Consider the following 8,507-nt stretch of genomic DNA (forward strand, 5'->3'; position numbering starts at 1 on the left):
CTTCCCGTGCCCGGGGCCCCGCAGCTCCCGGAGCTCTGCCGGGAGCAGAGGAGCCGCTGGATCCCGCACTCCCTGCCCCAGGCCGTTCTTTATTCCCGCATTCCCGAGCTGGAAGAAAACGCTGTTCCTCCTCTCCAGACCCGCTGAAGAACAAGAAGCTCATTTTCAGCACAACTCGCAGAAAAGATATTAAATATCGACACTAATGAGATCAGCCTGGCTCAGAGCAATATTAATATTAATTGGATTAGGTCGAGTTTAAGAGGAAGCCATGTTTAACTTAATGCCTGTAACAAATGAGGAGGAAGGGAGGGAAGTTTTCATCCTCTATTTAAAAAAGCCAGAGCAGGACATAAATAACATTTGAGAGATGCCATGGCAGGGGAGTGACTGCAGGTGAAGCTCTGAGAGGTCCCTTCCACCCAAAGCATCCCTGGATTCTGTCACATGTGGCCAGAAGAAAAGTGTCCCCCTGTCCCAGCCGTGTCCCACGGCCCTGGCGCCGAGATCCCGGCAGGAATTGTGCTCGTTCCCTTACCCGTGGATTTTATTAACTCTTAGACATTACTGAAAGGGAAAACTTTGTCATTCCAGGGGGATTCTTAGGCCAGGTCGAGTCTGTGGTCTGAACAGAGAGATTTAACCCTCCAATAAATGTGTAGGGCCATAACTAACGAGGCCATAATTATGTCCTGTTTAATGCCTTTATTATCTCATAATAGTGCAAACAGGATGTTCCTGCTCCCCTGGGCAGACTTGTGACAGGAGAATAATTTAACTCTGCTTTTCTGCATCTCTTCTCTGTCAGAAACCTCCAGGGTAATTAGTGCAAATGTAATTGGGCTGTGGAAGGTGGCCCTGCCCCACTGAGTCTCCAAATGTGCCCCAGTGAGTGCCCAACCCTGCCCCACTGAGTGCCCCAACCCTGCCCCACTGAGTGCCCCAACCCTGCCCCACTGAGTGTCCCAACCCTGCCCCACTGAGTGCCCAACCCTGCCCCACTGAGTGTCCCAACCCTGCCCCACTGAGTGCCCAACCCTGCCCCACTGAGTGTCCCAACCCTGCCCCAGTGAGTGCCCAACCCTGCCCCACTGAGTGTCCCAACCCTGCCCCACTGAGTGCCCAACCCTGCCCCACTGAGTCCCGAACCCTGCCCCACTGAGTGTCCCAACCCTGCCCCAGTGAGTGCCCCAACCCTGCCCCACTGAGTGCCCAACCCTGCCTCAGTGAGTGCCCAACCCTGCCCCATGTGAGTGCCCCAACCCTGCCCCAGTGAGTGCCCAACCCTGCCCCAGTGAGTGCCCAACTGTGCCCCAGTGAGTGCCCCAACCCTGCCCCAGTGAGTGCCCAACCCTGCCCCACTGAGTGTCCCAACCCTGCCCCAGTGAGTGCCCCAACCCTGCCCCACTGAGTGCCCAACCCTGCCCCACTGAGTGTCCCAACCCTGCCCCACTGAGTGTCCCCAACCCTGCCCCACTGAGTGTCCCAACCCTGCCCCACTGAGTGTCCCAACCCTGCCCCATGTGACTCCCCAACCCTGCCCCAGTGAGTGCCCAACCCTGCCCCACTGAGTGCCCAACCCTGCCCCAGTGAGTGCCCAACCCTGCCCCACTGAGTGCCCCAACCCTGCCCCACTGAGTCCCCAACCCTGCCCCACTGAGTGCCCCAACCCTGCCCCACTGAGTGCCCAACCCTGCCCCACATGGTCCCCGCTGTGCTGAGGGTCCCCAAAGGCCACAGGAGGGGATTTGGGCTCTCAGTGCTGCTCTGCAGCCAGACCCCTCCGTGTGTGGCTCCGGTGGGATCAGCTCTCCTGCCACCACCACTGGACATTCCCAGGAGTGTCCCACACGGTGCCACCACTCCTCAGCCCTGGGCTGGAATTCCTGTTTCCATCCCCAGGAATTCCTGAGCTGGAAAGCCCAAATGTGATGAGGTTGTGGACGCCACGATCTGCTTTGGGCAGGCCTTGTTTGGAAACAGAGGAGACCTCGGGATGATGTTCCCAATAACCGAAATCCGTGGGAATCCGGCTGCCCAGCCGTGTCTAATCCCCACCGAGCAGCCTGTTGATCCCACACCTTTCCTTGTTGCTGTGCTGGAAATTCCTCTGCTTTCCAACACAAGCTCTTCTATTTGAAGGATCCAAAAGACCAGGAGAAGGATAAAAGAGATGGAATGAGGGGAGAGACATTCCTGCCATGCCCCAAATAATTCCAGTGCTCCTCAGAGGGCGGGGCTCCCCTGCCAAAGGCCACGTGCATATTCCTGTTTTCCATGGAACAATAATGGATATTTATGGGCTGCCCACTGTGCTCACGTCTTCCAGCTGAGATGACGCCGTTCACTTGGGACAGCGTGTGCCCCAAAACTGGGGGGAAGTGCTCAGGCATTCCAGGCTCCTGGGCTGATGAAGAAAAGCAATTAATTAAATCCCACCTTGGCTAGGCCTGGTTCAGTGGGAGTGATCAAAGGACGAGGTTTTGAGGTGTCATCCTGCACTGATGGATGTTGTGGCTGTTTTATCACAGGGATCACTGATCCAGCTCCCGCCCTGCACAGACACCCCAAAATCCCCCCCTGTGCCTGGGAGTGTTTTCTGCTGTGTTTTTCCTGGTTTTCATCCCCCACTGCACCTCCCCTCCACAGGAAAGAATTTCCTCTACCCTGAATTCCTGCTGTTCCACTGCTCCAAGGAGCTGTTATTCATCAAATTCCCGCTTAAAGAGCTGTTTCATGTCTCTAATTTATATCATTTCCATTGCCCTGAAAAACACTCCTTAAAGCTCATCCCACCCCAGCCATGGCAGGGACAGCTCCCACTGTCCCAGGCTGCTCCAAACCCATCCAGCCTGGCCTTGGGCACTGCCAGGGATCCAGGGACAGCCCCAGCTGCTCTGGGAATTCTATTCCAGGGCCTGCCCACCCTGCCAGGGAACAATTCCTGTCCCAGATCCCATCCAGCCCTGCCCTCTGGCACTGGCAGCCATTCCCTGTGTCCTGTCCCTCCATCCCTTGTCCCAAGTCCCTCTCCAGCTCTCCTGGAGCCCCTTCAGGCCCTGCAAGGGGCTCTGAGCTCTCCCTGGAGCTTCTCCTCTCCAGGTGAGCACCCCCAGCTCTCCCAGCCTGGCTCCAGAGACTCCTCTGGACTGATTTTGGTTTTTATTTAAATTACAACATGTTCATAAAGCACTCAAAGTAATGTAACTTCCCACTTCAGGGTGTTTATTTTACCAACATTGAACAAATATTGGCACCTCCACAGCTGAATTAGCCTCGGTGGGTGTGGCTCAGGAGCCTCATTAAGGGTGACCTTCATCACAGGTGAATCTCATTAAGGGTGACCTTCATCACAGGTGAATCTCATTAAGGGTGACCTTCATCACAGGTGAATCTCATTAGGAATTATCCTCATCACAGGTGATTCTCATTAAGCATTATCCTCATCACAGGTGATTCTCATTAGGAATTATCCTCATCACAGGTGATTCTCATTAAGCATTATCCTCATCACAGGTGATTCTCATTAGGAATTATTCTCATCACAGGTGATTCTCATTAAGGGTGACCCATCACAGGTGATTCCCATTAGGAATTATCCTCATCACAGGTGATTCCCATTAGGGTCCCCCATCACCCCCCGGTTTCTGTAAGTGATGAGGGGTTTTGGGGGTGGGCTCTGAGCCCCTGGGCCTGGCCTGGGGTCACTGGGGTGATGTCCCGAGGGTCAGCACACCCCTGGTGCCCTCTGGGGGCTGTCCCTGCCCCTCTGTGCCCCCTCCAGTGCCAGGAGCCTCCTGGATCCAGCCTTGGATCCCTCTCCCGGCTCCCTCCCTGCCAGCCTGAAGCCTGAGGGCTGTAATTTGTTGTCTCCTGTGGTTTTAGCTGCTCTTAAACACGTTCCCCTCCTGTCTGGGGCATTCAGGGTGGCTTTACTGAGCTGCACTCCCAGCCTGGGGTGTCCAGGACACCTTTATCCCAGCCTGGGGTTGTTCAGAACACCTTTATCCCAGCCTGGGGTGTCCAAGACACCTTTATCCCAGCCTGGGGTTGTTCAGAACACCTTTATCCCAGCCTGGAGTGTCCAGGACACCTTTTCCCAGCCTGGGGCCTGGCTGCTCTCCTGCCATTCGGAGGAGCCGGGCTGGGCTGGCCCGAGCGGGCCCCTCTGGCTGCCAGACCATCCTGCACGTTTCCAAGGGAGATCAGGGACAGCAAATGTGTTTTGGGGGTTGTTTTTCAGTAAATGCAGCTGGGGTCCCTCCGTGCTGCCTCCATCCCACCGCGGTTTTGCCGTGGCTCGGCCGCAGCGGGTTCAGGCCGGCCTGGGCGGGACGAGCGGGGCCGGGAGCGGCCCGGGGCTCCCCTCAGTGCTCCGGGCACTCCCCTCAGGGCTCCCCTCAGGGTTCCGGGGCTCCCCTCAGGGCTCCCCTCAGGGCTGCGGGGGCTCCCCTCAGGGCTCCCCTCAGGGCTCCCTTCAGGGCTCCCCTCAGGGCTCCCCTCAGGGCTCCGGGGGCTCCCCTCAGGGCTCCGGGGGCTCCCCTCAGGGCTCCCCTCAGGGCTCCGGGGGCTCCCCTCAGGGCTCTGGGGCTCCCCTCAAGGCTCTCCTCAAGGCTCTCCTCATGGCTCCGGGGCTCCCCTCAGGGCTCCGGGGCTCCCCTCAGGGCTCCCCTCAGGGCTCCGGGGCTCCCCTCAGAGCTCCCCTCAGGGCTCCGGGGCTCCCCTCAGAGCTCCCCTCAGGGCTCCGGGGCTCCCCTCAGAGCTCCCCTCAGGGCTCTGGGGCTCCCCTCAGGGCTCCCCTCAGTGTTCCAGGGCTCCCCTCAGGGCTCCCCTCAGGGCTCCGGGGGCTCCCCTCAGGGCTCCCCTCAGGGCTCCCCTCAGTGTTCCGGGGCTCCCCTCAGGGCTCCGGGGGCTCCCCTCAGTGTTCCGGGGCTCCCCTCAGGGCTCCCCTCAGGGCTCTCCTCAAGGCTCTCCTCAAGGCTCTCCTCATGGCTCCGGGGCTCCCCTGAGGGCTGTGGGGCTCCCCTCAGGGCTCCCCTCAGGGCTCGGGGGCCACGGCTCAGCTCCTCGGGCACTGCTGCCTGGCCTCGGAGCCTGCCTGGAAAATGTCCTGGGTGTCCAGAGCTCCTGAGAGCCTTTCCAACATGCAACAGCCTAAATCCAGGATTTAATTTTTCCCTGAGGGTATAAAATGACTGTTTCAGAGCCATCCTCAGTTCTGGGATCCCAAAGGCTCTTCTGCAGAGTTTATGCTCCTCAAGATCTGGACTCAGAGGGGAGATGGAACAGCTGATTCATTTAAAAAAAAAAAAAAAAAAACCAAATTCAAAAAAAAGTTCTTTACGTGTGTCCTCTAATAAAAGTCAAAGTTGTTTTGAAAGCTTTCCTCTGTGAAATACAACCACAGAGAGAAGTGACACATGTTAACAAACCCCTGTCTTTTTTATCTGGAAAACTCGTGCACATGGAAATTCCTTCTCCAGACCCAGGAGATGTTTTTTCCTTGCTGGTGCTCTGCAGAGGGACCGAATCTCAGTGGCTGTGCCAGGTTTGGGAGCTGCAGAGGGACAGGGGAGAGCTCAGCTGAGGGGACACTGAGGGGACACTGTGGGGACACTGTGGGAACACTGAGGGGACACTGGGGACACTGTGGTGACACTGAGGGGACACTGCGGGGACACTGAGGGGACACTGTGGTGACACCAGGACACCCACGGACACCCCCAGGGATGGGGCAGCCGCAGCTCCTCCGTGCCAGGGCCTGTCGCGGTGCTCCAGCCCCAGATTCCGAGGGATGTCCCACAGCAGCTCCCCAGGCTCTGCCCTGTGCAGAAACCGAGCTGTGAAAAGCCGAGTGGCATTTTGAACAGCCCCGGGGCGAGTTCAGCCTTTTCCTGGCTGCTGCTGCTGGCTCCCCAGAGCTGGGCCACTTCCACTCCTGCTGTGCCTCAGGGACCTGGCCCAGGACCTGGGTCTGCAGCTCTGTGGCCCTCCCAGACAAATTTTCGACAGCTCCATGCCACCAAGCTCAGTAAAGCACATCCCCTTTCACTCCAAGATCTTGGAGGTCTTTTCCAGCCTCATTCCACAAACCTGTGGTTCTCCAAAGCCTCTTGTTCCAAGCAGCTTTGTGGGAGAACGTTGCATTTTCTTTCAACGCATTCAGCTTTAACCCCTCGGGTCTCGTGTGCTGAACCCCCAGGAAAGAGCTGGGAATGGAAGTTCCGTGCCCTGCAGAGGGAAATTGCCACACAGACCCCAGAATAGGAGCTACTAAATAAACTGCAGGACTTAAATAAACTGAGAGGAGCAGCAGGGCTTGGTGGCACTGCCACTGTCCCCTGCTCCTGCCAGGGCTGGCTCAGTCCTGCTGTGCTCAGATGGATGGAGCTGGAGCTGGAGCTGAGGCTGGAGGTGGACATGGGGCAGGAGCAGGAACAGGAGCAGGAGCAGGAACAGGACAGTCCTCTCTGCAAAGGAACACAGCCCTGGCACCTGAGCCCCAAATGTGCCACCTGTGCCCCAGATGTGCCAGGGAGAGCCCCCAGTCACCCCCAGCAGCCCAGGAGTGTCCCCTGCTCTGTGACCCCGAGGCCACCCCGCGCTCCTGGGACTGTCACATTTTGTGTATCTTGGCAGGATATCCAGGAGAACAAAACCTGGCTCCCTAGCAGGGGGAAAAAATTGTGTTTTCTTTTTATTTATTTATTTTAAACAACTTCCTCTGCTGCTTTCCATCCCCAGGGCTGTACACAGATCCTGCTGAGCCAAACTCTCTGCTGTTTATTTTTAGGGACAAAAACAATCTCCTGGTGCTGCAGCCCCGGTTGAATCTCCACAGAGCCCGGCTCTGGAAGAGCTTTCAAACCGCTCCCATGCCCGCAGACGCCTCTGTCGCCTCCTCCATCCTGCACCTTGCAAAACTGGAAGCAGCAACCTTTGAGGCTGGCCAGAAGGAATAAAGTGCACGGGACAGCTCGGGTTACTGCCTTTAAATCAGGCCATTTCCCAGGGGTGGAAATGTGCGGGGGATGTTCTGGGGACGTTGGTGGTGGAGATCAATGTGATTTTTTTGCTGCTGTTTCAGGCTCAGGAGCTGGGGCAGGATGGACATCAGCACTTGGCTGTGCCTGAGGGATCCTGGTACGTCACCTCACACTGAGAATTGTCCTTTGGCCACCCTTGGGGACAGGGCCAGGGTCACATCTGTGGCACAGCTTCAGTGCCAGGGGTGAAGTGGAAGGGGAGCGAGGGGACCCTGGCACAGGAATTCCCAGAGCAGCTGGGGCTGCCCCTGGATCCCCGGAGGGTCCCAGGCCAGGCTGGAGCAGCCTGGGACAGTGGGAGGTGTCCCTGCCATGGCAGGGGTGGCTCTGAGTGGGCTCTGAGGTCCCTCCCAACCCAAACCAGTCTGGGATTCCATAATTCCATAATCCTAAATTAATTTGGGAAAGGGCTGCACCTGTTGCTAGGGTTTGATTAATTGATTGATTGATTGATTGATTGATCTCTCTATTTATTTATTGCATTTCCAGCCAGGCTCTCGCTGAGCAGCCCCAGCTGAGCTCCATCAGAATCTTTGGGCAGGGAATGCAGAGCTGGGCTCTGAGCTCTGAGCACTGGCTGTGTGCTGCAGCTCCAGCTCCCAAATCCACCTCTGCCCTTTTTCCTGTGCTCCTGGTGCTCTGCAGATGCTCCTGGGGTGTCCTGGGCCAGTGGGAGGTGTCCCTGCCAGGGGGGGATGATCTTTAACTCTCCTCCCAACCCAACCCGGGATTCCCTGGGTCTGGGTAATTCCCTCTTTTTGAAAATTGCCAAAAGCTTTTGCCAGCTTTGCTGCTCCAGCTCCACCTCCAGCCCCGTTCCCTTCCCCACACTCCCAGATTCCCTCCCTGTGCTCCACTGGAAGCTCGAGGGCAGCTCCTGGCTCTGGATCCTGCCGGACACTGGGACCACGGGATGGCCCCACACCTGCCCAGGGAAACGGGAATAAAGGGGTTTAAAAAGGTAAATCCTGATTAGAAAGCAAAGGCTGTCCTGTGGAGAGAAGATGGGGGAGAAAGTGGACAGGATTATCCAGATGGCAAAGCCTGGGCTGCTGTGCCATAATTGCTATTTATGAGGCAGGGGAGAGCACTGGGATGTTTGGTGCCATGGCAACCGCTGCTGCCAAAGGATGGATCAATAACCAGCTGGAAAGAAATAAACGGCAATAAAGGCAGGATGTGGGAGAGCAGTGCCTGCTCCTGCTGGCCCTGGGTCACAGTGCTGCTGTGCAGAGAGAGGAATAAACTGCAGAGTCCCGAGCTGCAGCCGAGGCGGGGAGCTGGCCTTGGCTCAATCCCTTCCTCAATCCTCAATCCTGGGAGCTGCAAGGGTGGAGACCAGGCTGGCACATCCACAGCACCTCAGCAGCTGCTTTTAGGGGCTGCAATGTTTCAGTTCTGAGTTTCCATCCAGGAAACAGGATGCAGGGACGGGAGCAGGGACATGAACAGGAGCAGGAG

This window comes from Poecile atricapillus, chromosome 7, assembly GCF_030490865.1.
Source record: "Poecile atricapillus isolate bPoeAtr1 chromosome 7, bPoeAtr1.hap1, whole genome shotgun sequence".
Classification (NCBI taxonomy): Eukaryota; Metazoa; Chordata; class Aves; order Passeriformes; family Paridae; genus Poecile; species Poecile atricapillus.